The following is a 15,520-nucleotide window of genomic DNA, read 5'->3' on the forward strand; positions in this document are numbered from 1 at the left end:
AAAGCATATTTCTTTCTACACAAACTTCCTCTTACGAAGGAGCTTTTCTCTTTCTCTGAGCCTGTAGGATCAGAGGAGATTCACTAAAAATACCGAGAGGTTGAACAGTATCTTTTTCAAGCCTTCTCTTCTTTCTCTAAATGTCCCACCCTTCAGATTGTTTCAAATTTTATCAAGAAAACAGAGGCCCTTTGTCATTCATTCTCTCTTTGTCCATCTCACTATCCACTGACATCATTCCTTCTATGCTCCTTTACTCCAGTATCTGATGAAGAAGTGCCCACATCCACCTCTTTACCTACACACTTTATCAGGTCCCTTTCTGTTTTCTCCAGCACATTATCCCCAATTTGGATTCCATTTAGTCTTTTTTCTTTGAACTCTTCCCATATATAGGTCCCTTCCCTCATGACCTTAAAACACAGGCAAATCTCTCCTACCCTTAGAAAACAAAACAAAAAAACTTTCCACAGACTGTACCCTTTACCATTCCCTCAAACTATCATCCTGTATCTCTCCTTTCTTTCTCAACCAACCCCCTTGCAACTTTTCTGTTTGGTATTTAAAGTCATTCACAAACTTTTTTTTTATTAGCATCAGGAAGAGTCAGACATGACTTACCCTTTACCACTCCCTCAAACTATCATCCTGTATCTCTCCTTTCTTTCTCAACCAACCCCCTTGCAACTTTTCTGTTTGGTATTTAAAGTCATTCACAAACTTTTTTTTTTTAGCATCAGGAAGAGTCAGACATGACTGAAATGACTGAACGGCTACAACAAAAATATTTTATTTCATCTATGCATACTGTGGTCTAGCCAAACTGGTGTTCTTGCCATTCCTCATACACAAAACTCCATCTTCTATGTTGTCTCCCACAGAATGGCCTCCCTCCTGACCTTCACTTCTCAAAAATCCCTATTTTCCTTCAAGGCTCAGTTGGGCCTTACATGAAGCCTGTCCTGGTGCCCCCCCCCCCCAATATTTTCCCTTCCAATCACCTTTTATCTAATTGGTAGATATTTTGTGCATACCTCTCTAGGTAAATGTTATGTTCCCTGATAAATTACAAGCCCCTTGTCAGCTGGGACTGTCTTTACTTTTGTCATTGTATCTTTAGAACCTGGCACAAAGTAGGCCCTTAATAAAAGCTGGTTAACTTATTGAGGGAGGCAAGGAAGAGCCCTTGAGTTCATGAACTGCTTCATTTTTGTCTTTGAATTATGTGGTACATAGTAGATGCTTATAAATGTTTGCTTCAAATCAGATGGCTTCAATTTTCTCAGTAAAGTTTATATAATAGTGAGATTGTCTATGTGCTAGGCAAGGGAAGAGGGAAGAATTTGGGGCTTGATGTGAGAAGAGGTTTGGAATAGCTGTTTTGTTGTATAGAAGAGGGTCAATAAGAAAAAAGGGAAAAAATTATCCTGCTGTTGCATGAGCCCAGTTAGGAAAGTACTCAATTACCATTTAAAAATTTCCTTAAACAGCATTTGATTGCTTGGGAGTAGGAACAGAGGATGCAGATGGTAGAAACTATCTGGGGTAGAAGACTTAGCAGAGTACAAAGGCTGGAAAGTCAAAGGAACAATTGATTCAAGAGTGGAATACAGGTTTGACTCTCAGGTCAAGTTTGAGAAGGGCTAGAAGATGGTTCATAGAATAGGGGAGAATTAAGCAACCAATATAAAATAAAAAATTGACATGCATGAGGGAAGGATGAGAATGGTGAAAAGACCAGAAGATATTTCCCAGTAAGATTTTGGAGCAGTTTCATCTGATAACTAAAGTGTTAACTATAATGGGGGCAGCTGAGGTAGAAGTCATAAGTATTGAGGAGTTCAAGAAACTGAGGACAGTGTACTCAATGTCATTAATGAAATTTTCAAAGATTATGGCAGCGGAATGGATAGAGACAATTATGAACCAGGTGCCAAAATCAGAGACAAACATTAGGAGAGGGAAGGATGGTCAGATTGAATGAACCTGAAAGGAGAGGTTATCAAGTGATGATGGCATAGCAAGGGTCGACACGCAGCAGTATATATGAAATATATTCACTTTAACTCTGAGCCCTGTGAGATAAGGTGAGCATGAAAAGGGGGTTACAGTACTAGGGCTACTAAAGATGTGGAATCCTCAGGCAAAGTCAGGGTTCAACTTGTTTAAGGAGGTGGTGTAAGTATAGGAAGATGAAGGTACAATGTATTAGATTTAGATTAAGGGAAACTCAAAAATTGGTTGATTCTATTTGCTTCCATTTCCATAAGACACTTGAAGACTAAAAGCAATCAGGATTGGTCCCTATCAAAACTGTTGATCAAAGTATTTCTCTTTTAAAACTCTAGATTTTCCTTTTTTGTACCTTTTAAACCCTACTTTGCCATAAATACTCCTGACTTCTTCAGACACTCAGTTACCCATAGCATTTCAGGAAATCCTATTTTCAGGAAAGATGACTGATAAGTGGCTAATACCAGATTCTCACACATAGGGCAAATTGAAGTGAAAATGTAGCTTCTTCTTGGGCTTTTTCCTTCCTAGTTTTTATCTTCAGGTGGGGCTGGGAAGATCAATAGTAGGAGCCTACAGGATCCTGTGGTGAAAGAGGCTTCTAATACCTTAAAAAAATTTTTTTTTAAACTGACTCTCTAGTTCTGGACATTGATTCTCCCTAAGGTTTAAGAAGCCTGCTCATACTACTTCCATCCACAGCTTCATTCCTACTCTAATCACTAACTTCTTCCCAGTTTAACTATCACCTAATCATTCCAAAGTGGCCTTTGGAAACTCTACTCTATTGAATGCAAACTCTACTTTATCCTCAGACTCTTCAACCAACAGTCCCACACCCTTTTTGCTTTAACAGAAACCTGGCTCTTCTGAGTCAAATCCCTGGAAAACTTCACGATTGGTCTTTCATTCTTTTACTTCCACGGACTGAAAAGTTTAGGAGGGTGAGTCCTCATACTCCTTACTCACATCTTTTAACATCATCATTCAGTGACTTTTTTCAAGGTCCATTCAATCTGTTTGTGCCAACCTATTCTTATCCTTACAGTTGTCAGTATTTCCCTCCCCTCCTCCTACTGTTTAGCATGTGGTTAATGGTTTTTTTCACTGTATTTCCTTCCCTAGTATCACTCTCAGGGTTTCAACATTCATGTTGCTGATGCCTTTAGTAACCTGATATTTTAATTCTTCTATGCCCTCACTCTGATGACCTCCTCCTCTTCCATATCACTTCAGCCTTCAAGGCAGGGAAGAAAGGAAGGAAAAAAGGAAGAAGGGAAGAGGAAAAAAAAACATTTATGTGATTACTTTGTGCTATGCACTGTGATGTGTTTTACAAATATCTCATTTTATCCTCACAACCCTGTAAGGCAGGTGTTATTATTGGCATTTTACTGTTGAGGAAACTGAGGCTGACAGAAATTGACTTGCCCAGGATCACACAGGTAGTAAATGTCTGAGACTGTATTTGAACTTAGGTCTTCCTGAGTCCAATTCCAGTGCTTTATCCTCTGCTTCACCTACTTGTGGACAAGACAATTTAGATAGATATAGGATAAATTGGAATTGCAGCACCTCCATGATCCAGAACTTTGCAGTTCCACTCTCTAGCCACACCTCCCTCTCCTACTTTTCCTGACCTCTCACTTGACCTTTATTTTGACCTTCAGTTTTTGGACCCTTCCCTATTCTTGAAATCCATCCCACAAGTGGTCCTCACTTGTTTTCAGGTTGGCTTTGACTCTGTAGGCATGTCTTTTATGTCTTTATTAGTTATAATTCTTTTGTTCCCCCTTACCTTACGTTACTCCTAATCTGTGAGTCTTGACATGAACATACATTTTTAACCCCAGTGGTTTTCACAGTGCCAGCCATGTAGAAAGTCCTTAATGCTTCCTGATCTAAAAAAAATCTGTAATGCCTAAACAAAATAACACTCAATCTATCTATCTACCTGTCTATCTAAATTCTATATTAACCCTGGGAGTGAAATCCAATCTTTAAATTCTGCTTATGTTAAAAAGAGAATTGAATTGGTAGTGCTCATTTGTACCTTTAGTACCTTGTCAAGATTCACCACTCATTCCTATTGCATATATCTTTTCCTCATGCTACTGAGATGATTCCAGGGACTAAAAACTATTTCATAAAAGCATCACTGTGGTGGCTGCCACTGCACTGACACCAATACACACAACACAATATGCAGGACATACATTTTTTTTTCTTTATCAGGGAACTTTTATGAGTTCCTGCTTTTCTATAAAGGCAGGAACAGTGATTACCAGAGTACTAAGTTCCTAGGGATGCTAAGATTTAAGGTTAAATCCCTGCTTGTAAAGTATCTTTAGATTTCAGCATGACAAATTATGTAGGCCCCTCCCCCACCCAATCCCTTTAGAGTAGGGCTTAATATTTATCTATATAGTTCCCTATCTATACATATAACAAGAGATATGCATATATTTTTAAACAAGCATTTCTCCCTACCTACACTATTGAGCAAAACCTACGAGAAATAAAACCGTAGTAACAAATATGCATAGTCCAGGAAAACAAACTTCTAGGTTAGGCATGTCCAAAACCCCTAATAGACCAGGGACTCTTTGTATTTGTTGGGACAGGGATCCCCTTTGGCAATGTGGTGAAACCTATGGACAGCTTCCCAGAAAATTCTTTTTAAACAACAGAAGATCCAGTGACACTGGCCTTCTTGCTGGTCCTTGAACAACAGCTAACACATTTATATAGCTAAAGAGCTTTACAAATGTTACTTGATTACACAAGACAGTTACGTTCCTGACTCCATGCGTTTTCCCTGATTTCCTCATAGTTGGAATTCTTTGCCCCTTCTCTGATTTCTTTCAAGTCCCAGCTAAAATTACATCTTCTACAATTAGTCTTTTTTCCGATTCTCCCTTAGTTAGTTAGTGCTCTCCTCATGGGACTGCAAGAAATTCATCTAGTACATACTTGTTTGTGCACAGTTATTTGCATATTGCGCTCCCTGGGATAGTGACTGTCTTTTGCCTTTCTATCTCCAGTGTTTTGTATGTCACCGTTCCTGGCATACTGTAAGCATTTAATTAATGCTTGTTGACTGAATGCTTGTTTACAGATGAATAAAAAAAAAAGACGTAACTTTTTTTCCCCTCAAGACCACAGACCCCCAGAAATCTATCCACGCCTTAACTGCGGGCACTTTACCTATACCATTTTCATTCCCTCGGGGACAGCTGCCTTTTATTGGGAACCTCTCCCGAAAGGGAAGCCCGAGAATTTGGCTGACCAGCCCCACGGGCGCCCCGGCCTCTCCGGGGCCCGGGTGGGTCCCTGGGGCTGAGATCTCCGGCTGTAGCCGGCTGCAGCCCCGGGGAGGAGACAAGAGGCAAGGTCAAGGCTATCCCACGGCGCGACCGCCAAGGTCACGGAACAAACATAGCGGCCTGAGCCCGGGAGCTGCCACTTTCGTCACCTGGGCCCCGGGAAGGGCAAGAACCCGCAGGGCTCGAGTCTTGTCAAGGGGGCGTTTGTGACGGCGAGGAAACGAAGGGAGGACGCGCGGCGCTCGACCCGGCGGTCACAGCAGGCTGGAAACCTCCGCCTGCCGGTCACCGACGGCCTCCCTCCGCCCCACCGCTCCTGCCCGGGGAGCCGGCAGGGATCCCCTCAGCCTTTCGGGGCCGTCCCCCGGCGGAGGAGCGCCTCTCTTCAGGCTTTCAGGCCCGAACAACGGTCAAGAGATCGCGAAAAGTCCTCACCGTGGCTATGGGCGGAGGAGACGGAGCCCTCGAGCCCGGCGGGGGGAAGGGGGGGAGGGTGGGGGCGGGCCAGAGGCCGTTGAGCGTGTTTGCAACCAATTGGCATTCCGAGCGCCGCGCGCGCCGCGGCTGGTTCCGGTTCCACTTCCCCACTCTGCCCCCCCACCCCGGCCTCTCTCCTCAGGCCCCGCCCCTCGGCCGGGCTCCCTTCTCTTCCCCCATTCCCTTCACCCTCCAGGCCAGCCCCTCCCCCCCGCTCCCTTCCAGCTCGTTCCATTTAATTGTTGGTCAGCGCCGCCCGCCAGCTCGCGGCCGGCAGGGGGCGGAGTCAGAGCTTTGAACTTTTCCGCTGCGTGTGCCGGAGGGAGGTAAGGAGCGAGTGGGGGAGGGGAGGGGAGGGCTGGGCGCTAGGAGGCGGTTCGAGCCAGCCGCAGCTTCGGAGCTACATTTCGTCCCCCGACCCCCGGCAAAGAGGCCGTCGTCGCATCCGAGCTGACGTGAGGGGTTACGTGGAGCGGCCGCAGCGGCTGCCGTCGGCGGGGTTACTGGGCGGCGGCGGCGGCGCCGCTCAGGGGCCCCGGGTCTCCGTCTCCACCTCCTCTCGCCCGTAATCAGTGACGAGGCCCGCTACGTAAATCTCTTCGCGGCGGGTAAGTAGCGCGTCTCCCCCCCGACCTAGAGAGCTGGGAGCCGCCGACGTTGGAGCGGGAGGAGCAGGAGCCGGAGCCGGAGGAGGAGGAGCGGACCCGGGGCTGCGCTGCGCGGTCCTGCCGGGGGGTGGGGAGCAGGAGGCAGGGAGGAGGGGGGAGGGGGACGGGCCGAGTGGAGGCGGCCGCGCCCCGGAGCCCGCCCGCCCTTTCCACTCTCTGCCTGCCTCCCGCCGCGCCGCGCTGAAGGAACCGGAGCCCGGCTGGTGGAGCAGGCGGGCGGGCGGCCCCAACCGCGCCTTCTCGCTCCTTCTCGGGCCCTACCGCCAGGGCAGTGTCTCCCTCCGGCTCCCCGCGGGCACGGAGACCGGGCCCCGCGCTTCCCACTCGCCTCTCCTCCCGGACTGACCGCGCCGCCCGGTTTGGACTCTGCAGCTCGGACGGACGCGATCAGTAACCTTGGCCCCCTCGTCCGCGTCCCGCGGGCCGGCTGCTTTGGAGCCTGACACGCTGGACTTGGCGGAGCCTGGAGCCATGGGGTCAGTGGTGGAGTGCCGGGTGTAGGCGGCAGGGACCCCGCGGACTGCCCAGTGACCTCGGCCCCGAGGGCGGCGGCGTTAATGCCCAGATAAGAGACGGCTCTGGCTGCCCTCTTCTGAAATGAAGGATCTTCTCCGAAGAGGCGGTCTGGTGCAGTGGACGGAGTGCTGGGGCTAGGCCAATCGAGCTGACGTTTCCAACCCTCAGTTTCTTAATCTGTAAAATGGGCGCAGTGCAGTACCTACCTTACAGGGTTGTCGAAGTATTCAAACTTTAACAGCTCTTTGGAAACTCCACTACCATAATTCATTTTAAGGTAGTTGGGCCTTATGTTTTCCATGACCAGTTCGGTCTTAAAAACTTAAAAAAATGACATTTCTATAAAGGTAATTTAATCCCTTTTCAAGAAGATATGAAGAGGCTGTTTAGTTTATTAATGGCTTGTGAAGGATAAATAAAAACCTGGGAAGGTTGATTTCTTAGATAGTTAATTTTTACTGCTTGTGTGGACATTTAGAGGGTATTTAGTGATCAATAACTAGTTGAGATGTGCTTGATCCCGAAATTTGAAATCTGTTTAGAAATAATTTAGTTTAGCAAAACTTAATGTCAGTTACTTTGTTAAATGCTAAAGCAAAGGAGAGGGTTGTGTTAAAGTAGAAATAGGTTTCCAGAAAATTGTTAAATGTTTGGCTTTGTGGCCCTAATTTCTTAGCATTTCTAAGCAAATTTTTTTAACATAGCTAAACTAAAAAGTTTGTTTTCTTCCATTTACATTTATTCCTTGGATGGAATGGTGGTGTATGTGTGCTTCCCTCCTTTTTGAAATGATCCAAGGTAGAAAATGATCCAGCATGAAAAAATGTGTTAGAATTAAACGTTCTATAGGGCATTTTGTTGCTAACCCTTGTCCTGTTTTATTGAAGCAACTATCTCAGCCTTTGATATTATTGAAACTTAATTCCCGAGAGAATAAAGAATATAGTAAAGTGTGCTCAGTTTGAAAGAGATTATTCCAGTTAATGCGGGAGGAGATATTAACTTTGCAAATCTTAAGACACTATGTATCAGTGACCTAGATTCAATTGCTAATGTATGCTTTAATATCTTGTCATTACCGCCCCGCCTCCAACCCAGTTTTCCTTCCCAACCTTATTGAACACATAAGTGTGTTACCTTAAGTGCTGATTTTGACTCATGGCCATTAGAACACTTGTTAATTTTTCTCTTCATTTTTGATCTAACAGTTCTCTTCCATCATGATCTGCCAAGCATTTGAGATTTGATTCCTGCAGAAATGGGCAGGGTGATTTTTAACCATCTATATCACAAAACACATTTTTTGTACTATATGCTGTAATAAAAACGCTTGAAAATATGCATTATTGGCATACTTAAAACAAGGCATTTTTTGCAAAACAATCTGTTTTGGCCTTGATGATGTTGTGTATTAGTATAAATGAATATTTAAAAGGCAGAGTGGCTTGCACAGTTACTCAGCTAGAATATCAGAAGATATTCTCAAGGGTCTGACTCTTTTTAAGTACTATCAGCATTGTTAATCTTTGGATATTTACACCTGCACCTACCTAGTATATGTAGAATAATATGATTTCCATTGGTATTTTTTTAGCTCTATTTTGTAATTATTAAGATTGTAACTACTCTGTACTTATTTACATATATATTTGTGTATATGTTTATTGTTTAATTGTTAAAAGTTCAGGAGCAATTTTTTTTTTGAATTAAAAATTTTAGATTTGGTTTTGTTACTGTGGGGCCTATGAATTTTTGACTTGTCATTTTTGAAAGTCATTAATGAGTTTCTGGAATTCCTAGGCAGTAGATTAAATTATAGTTACCTTGGGAGAGTTATTACATAAAGATTAAGAAAATAAATGAAAACTTACTTAGAATTGTGACCTTTCCTGGCACAGCATACGATAGATTTTTTTTTCAGGTTTTAAAACATCCTACAATACTATTTCATACATGTCATGTGATTGACTCACAAAAGTTCTAATGGGGACTGCTGATATTATGATGGCTCTGAGACCACTCCTACAAAGAGGAAGGTGAGATTAGACTAGAAAGATTTATCAGAGGAATTTGCCAAGGTAAAATACTGTCTTGAGAGTTAGTGATTTCTTGCCATTTTGATGTCAGGCCAGTTGAGAATTTGGAAATATTTCTTTCATATTTTGAAAAAAATTCATACTTGCTTACACAGTGTAATTGGGGGGATTAATACTTGAGTATAATGAAAGTTTTAATGAGGTTTTTTTGGTCATTTTTGTACTGTTTGTGGGCCTTTTCATGGTCTCTTACCAGAGAGAAAGGTAACCAGGCAAATGATATGTTTGGGTGGTTTTATAAGTGAGTGATATTCAGTTCTGACATTTTAATCTGTATGTGCCCATTTTTTAAAAATAAACTGATTTTATTAACCATATTTACAGTGAATTATTTTAGTGTTGTTCAGCTATCAAAATGACATGGTTTCTGTTAGAAATTATTCTAAATATGTCCAAATCTTTCATTGTATTTCATTTCTTTATGTACCATTGATAATTTATATGCTAACCTTTCCTTGGAAAAAACTTCCAAGTGGAAAGTCCAACACTAAATAAGATGGGAAATTTCTAGTTCTGATGTTCTTTGCTGGCATGAATTGTGTAAAAAAAAAAAGCCATATATTCCACACAGTTGGAAAAAAACATGATGCACCTGTGTTATATATGAAATTTTGTACTTTTGCTGTAGTTAAAGCCAACCGAAAGCTTGTTTCTACGAAGTGATTTAATATACACCCTGAAATACTTAAGCCAAAGCTGCTGGCTGCTTAAATATATTTACTATTCGTAAACAGGAATAACGTGAATAAATAAGGTACTTAGAAAATTTCTCAAGCTTTATACTAGTTAACTTCAGCCTCCCTCATCTCATTGTTTTCCAGTATAAAAATTTTATTGTAAGCAGTAGAGGTTCATTTGAACAGTTATATACAAAACAGTTGTTGTAACTCATTCTTTTAAATGCCATAAGAGAAATTAATACATAAGAATTTTGTGAATTCTTTTTTAAAACAAAATTTATTTAAGCTCTCCCTTTACCCATACCCAAATAATTTTCTTGTGCTGGAATGGTTGCCTTTGAATTCCACTTTCTTTTAATTATCAGATTTAGATGCTCATAAGCAAGACAATAGGCAGAAGACAGGAGTCAGGTGGAAAAACCCCCTTCCAACTAGGGTCTGGATAATCTTGAACAGTTATTTTTTACTCCAGTCACCAAAATTACATCTGTATTAATATTGATGTTGACTAGTTGATAATAAAGGAATTAGTTGGAATGATACAAAATCTCCTCTTACGCTCATCACCCTATGCTTTTAATTATGAGACTAGTTGATAATAAAGGAATTAGTTGGAGTGATACAAAATCTCCCCTTACGCTCATCACCCTATGCTTTTAATTGTGATTTGGATTCAGAATATTAACTTCATTAAAAAGTATATTCAGAAACTTTGATTTCTGTGCAAAATTGTGGTACTTAAATGATTTTTGGAAAAACTGATCAATCTTAAACTTGAATCTCCTATTAACACACTGCTCTTAACTTTGGTTGCTGTATTTTTCCTTCTCTTATTCCAAAAGCTCACTAGTCTTTTATCTCTGGGACTGTCAGGTGGCCTTTCTAGACATCCTATTCAGTCCTTGTAGACCTGGGACTGTTTTTTAATGCTTCTGAATTCTTAGAGCCCTACTTATCTTCTCCCCCTATTCAAGTTTCTTTCCTAGAACCTTAAAATGATACTTGTCTGTGACTCATCTGCTTGGTTCTTACTAGTTTATGGATTCTTCTCATTTCTTTAACTTGTTTTTTTGGGGTATTAGTTTGTATTTTGTATCTTAGTTTGACTTGTGGACTCTTATTTTGTCTGTAAGAACTGTGTTGTCTTTTACTGTGTATCTTGATAACCAAAAATTTTGCCATTATTTGTTTTCTCCTTTCAGAAGGAAAAAGTCTGTTCCACTTGAAGTATTGTCATTTTCTCTCTGAAGTGTATTCAGTACTTCTATCTGAAGTGTATTCAATATTCAGAAAGTTCATGCTGCCTAAAATGTTTAATGATCTCAACTCAGATATACCATGTAGTGCCCCAAATTACCTATGTTTATCTTTTGGCAGAGGAAAGAGAAAGTGGAACCTTTCAGCACTTTAACTTTGAAAACTATAAAGTTATTATCACTTTTCTCCAATAAAAGGGTTAGGTATACTTTGCCTTTGTGGAGGATGAGGTAAGGGAGAAGGAGATAACTAATGGAAGCTGTCTATTTCACTGTCTCTGATACAAGTCATTACAGGAAGAAGTAAAAGTAAACAATTTAATTTTATGATGCCTTCATAATGACTTGTAATTGTACGGATACCTAAAAGGCAGCAATTTAAGAATGGCTGATACACAAAGAATAAGTGAATGGAAGCTCAAAATAAATTTGTGAAAATTAGTCTTAGTGGTTGTGTGGTAAAATCATGTATCTCTCCTTGTCTCATTAGATCTTTAACTTTTCAAGGAAAGTTCAGAATTTCTAAACAATGTAGTTTCTAGGTAGATTTTCAGATTACTTGATTGGGTTTGTTTTAATTGTCCAAGAATCCTCATGTCACACAGTATCTGACTTTAATATTCTGAGTAGAATTCAGATAAAGCCAAAATGATTCAGCTCTCCATCAGGATAATATGAGGTTGCCTCCAAATGATTGAATGGCACAGCATATAAGGCTCTCAACTGAGTAATACAGCAAATTTTAATCATGATCAAAGGACAGTTTGTTCTATTTTGTTCATATGAAACATGACATTTGCCCCCCACCCCCATGCTCCCAACCTAAAGGTGTTCAATTAGTTTTTTAATGTGAAAGGCTGAGTGGTCTGTAGTGGAAAGGTCTCAGGAACTGGACTGGGAGACCTAGGTTTAAATCCCAGCTCAAGCACTTATTAGCTGTGTGCCCATGGACAATTTTAATTTCTTTGAGCTTCAGTTTCCTCATATATAAAATGAGGATAATACTTAAACTGTCTACCTCATTCAGTTGTGAGGAAAGTGCTTTATAAGCTTTAAACCATTAGAAACGAGTGATTATATGCAATTCTTGATGGGATAAATTATTTAATAATACCTCATTTTTTATGTTATAAAGGAACTATTTGTATCCTTCAGTTTTAAAGATTATTATTTGTACTTCTGTCCCCAACCCAAAAACCTGTAAGAAGAACATCCTATTTAAAAAGAAAGGCATTGGGATGTTAACACAGGAGAAAATGAGAGCAACTTCCTATCCCTTCCTCACCTTTGTTATCTTTCAGTTTTCGTCAATTACCCTTCTGACTTTTTTTCTTTATCCCTCTAAGATTACAGTGACTGCTAGAAAAATAAATGGGAAAGGAAAAAATTCCCTCATACTTCTTTATAGTTGGAAAAATATCTTCATTTTACTGTAGGTGTCCATCTTTTTCTGTGGCGTCATCATTGTTAATGTTGCCTATCTTGGAATAGAAGCTCTTAATGGACAATGCACAAGTCATTAAGAATACGAGTACATTATATTTTTCTAAAGGGACTAATAAAGTGACAAAAAACAAAACAAAAAACCTTGAAGATGCTGGTATTATTAATCTGCCCTTACTGTACTGTTAAACAGTGATAAGAGCTGCCAGTGAATTCCATTAACTCTGGATTTCCCGCTTACTCTGGTCATCAAAGTAGTCCAAAGTGTGGGTGAGAAATTTAAATTGGGTCATATGCAATTTGAGATTAAAATACACATACATTCTGGCTTTCTCCCCTAGCCTCAGTCTAGTTTATCATCAGGACCTAATGATGCAAATTCCTAAATGTCAACTCTAGTTTTCTTAAAATTGTGTATTTAATGCATTGGCAATAGGAGAAAAAAAAAACCAGCTTTGCTAGAGCTGTTTTTTGCTATTTTGATTTGGTTACCTGTGCTTTGTCACCTTTATGGTGTGATAATATCCCCTAACTAGTACAAAAAAAGTTAATTCCCCCCTCCCCCATTTATATAACTTAATAGTGTAGTTTCCTATTCAAGGAGACAGTTAATCTTTAGACTCTCTCTCCCTCCTTGTTGAATTGGCATGAATTGTATAATGAATTTAGGCAATGTACACGGATGGACAGTTTGCGTAATTTAGCCCTAAACTTAGTTTATTCAGGTGAAAAGGAAGGTATTTCTGTTTTCTTATCATCTGGAGACTTGTAGCTGTGACAGAGTCAATCATGAAAGACAGTTAAAACATTGTTTTCTGTGCTTTCATTTTCATGTTTTTGCCTGCTTAAGGGACTTTCAAAGGAAGGGACGTGTTTTCTTATGAGAGCATTCCAAGCTAGAATTATTGAGAATGGCTTAGATTTAAGAAGGAATTTCTAGGAAAATTAAGATACTTCTTAAATGAGGAAATTTGAATAAAGTCATATCTTCTCTGAACAGTGTTATTTAAGATTTATCTTCAGCCTTGATTTTGTGGTTTAGTTGTTTTTCAGTTGTGTCAAACTCTGTGGTCCTTTTCTGGGGGGTTTTCTTGGCAGATATACTGTAGTGGTTTGCTGTTTCCTTCTCCCCCTCATTTTACAGATGAAGAACTGGGGCAAACAGGGTTAAGTGATTTGCCCAGGGCCAGACAGTGAGTTAATGGCACTAAGGCCGAACAAGAGAGTTAACCTCTCTCACCCCCAGTTTCCTTATCTGTCAAATGGGGGTAATAATAGAACTCACCTCACAGGGTTGTTGTAAAGATCAAATTAGGTATCGTGAAGCATTTTGCAAACCTTAAACTGCTATATAAAATGCTAACTTATTACTGAATAGCTTTTAATAGGGCCATTTGTGTACAAATTGGGGCTTATATTTGATTATACATTTGACATAGCAAATGAGTAGGCTTATGTTCTTAAAATTCTGTCAGTCATTTTTCCTTTCTGTAAATTCTTTACAGTTTTTTCATATATTCTGTATCAGTTATAAACAGCTGAATATTTCTTTCAGACAGTCTTAAAGTCACTTAAAAATAAAGGAAAGTTCATATGGCAGGCAGCATTATATAATGAAAAGATGCCTGGATTTGGATTCCCAGGTTCAAGTCCCATCTTGGGCAAATCATCTGATCTCTTGGTCCGCAGTTTTTTTATCTGCAATGAGGAGGTTGGATGAGATTACCTTTAGGTTCCTTTCTAACTCTAAATGTATAGTTCTGCATAAAGCATGTCTTTTGGACAAATGCAATTTATGTCAAAGATAAATCATATTTTTAAAACAATGTTTTAAGGTAAGTATTGTAGAAGCTATTCTATGATGCCCTTGTTTTTCAATGAAAGCGTCCAAATTGTATATCTATATTTCAGAAAAAACTTTATGAATTGTGGTCATTTTATGTTTTAAATTGTTCTTGAATGTTTGTCTAGGTGAGGGGTTCCCAGACTGGGGTATAAAAAGCTTATTAAGGGAACAGTTTTTATTTCTGAAAAATTAATCTCTTATTTCGTTCTTCGCATATACAATGGTAAACTTGGAAGGTAATGTGGACTATGGGACCAGAAAAAGGTTAGGAACCCTGGATCTAGATCTTTTGAAATAGAAATATTCATCATTACACATAATGAAACTACTTAAATTTAGGACTTGAAGTAATTTACAAATTACCAGAGAAATGATAGAGTATGCATTTTTTTTCTCCTTTATTTCTGGAACATCTGCCTTAATGCAGCCTATACTCAATTTTTTCTTTTTAAAGAGATCTCATTTGTGGGGTGCAGCCTATATTAGGGGATGATTGGAGTACTATAAATTACTTTTCAAAAATGAAATATATTAGTTTTCAGAAATGACTTTATGTTGAAACAGTGAACATAGATAAAAAATATTTTTATCCTGTAGAACTTTTCAATGTTTGTTAGAGTCTTCTTCAGAACTAAGGTTTCAGTACTGAAGAACAGGGAAGATGGTTTGTATAATCATACTGGTTTATTTTTCATGAGTAATAGGTAATTCCCTAATGCATAGAAAAGATGTGTATGTTGTATTTACTTTAAAGGGTAGAGTTCTATATAGAAGTATCACTTTTTTTCCCCTGCAGACAACATTAAAAGATAATATGATAGAGATATATATATATATATATATATATATACACATACATATATTGCCATCTAAATATCACTGTCTGTCTCCAAAGTAGCTGTAGTAATAGTTGTTTGATGCCTGCAATGAAGGAATAGACTAAGTATTTTTTAAGTGCAAAATTAACATCTGTTCCTTAAGTTAGACATTGTTTTAAAGCAAATCTTTGTTTAAAGAATATTACTTTTAGGGACAGTTAAGTAGTGCAGTGGATAGAACACCAGTCCTGGAGTCAGGAGGACCTGATTTCAGATATGGCTTCAGACGCTTCCCAGGGCAAGTCACTTTACCCTAATTGTCTCCAAAATAAAAAAAAGAATATTGCTTATATATAATTTTAATGAAAAATTAGCTGTTGT

At 39.7% G+C, this 15,520-nt stretch overlaps 1 protein-coding gene across 17 annotated transcripts in view; it reads left to right on the plus strand.

Moving 5' to 3' along the window:
- Positions 1-5,950: 5,950 nt before the first annotated feature.
- CREM (cAMP responsive element modulator) overlaps positions 5,951-15,520 on the plus strand; it is a 71,689-nt gene continuing 62,119 nt past the window's right edge. For 2 of the 17 annotated variants that reach the window (XM_020990419.2, XM_020990411.2), the window contains exon 1: positions 5,953-6,142. The gene's annotated coding sequence lies outside the window, so the exon portion shown is untranslated. Of the gene's footprint in view, positions 6,143-6,162; positions 6,425-6,590; positions 7,348-15,520 lie in introns of those variants that run through there. The other 15 variants (XM_020990415.2, XM_020990418.2, XM_020990403.2 and 12 more) reach the window with 13 other exon arrangements.

The sequence above is a fragment of the Phascolarctos cinereus genome, unplaced genomic scaffold (genome assembly GCF_003287225.1).
Source record: "Phascolarctos cinereus isolate Bilbo 61053 unplaced genomic scaffold, phaCin_HiC Scaffold_1;HRSCAF=81, whole genome shotgun sequence".
In the NCBI taxonomy this organism is placed as follows: domain Eukaryota; kingdom Metazoa; phylum Chordata; class Mammalia; order Diprotodontia; family Phascolarctidae; genus Phascolarctos; species Phascolarctos cinereus.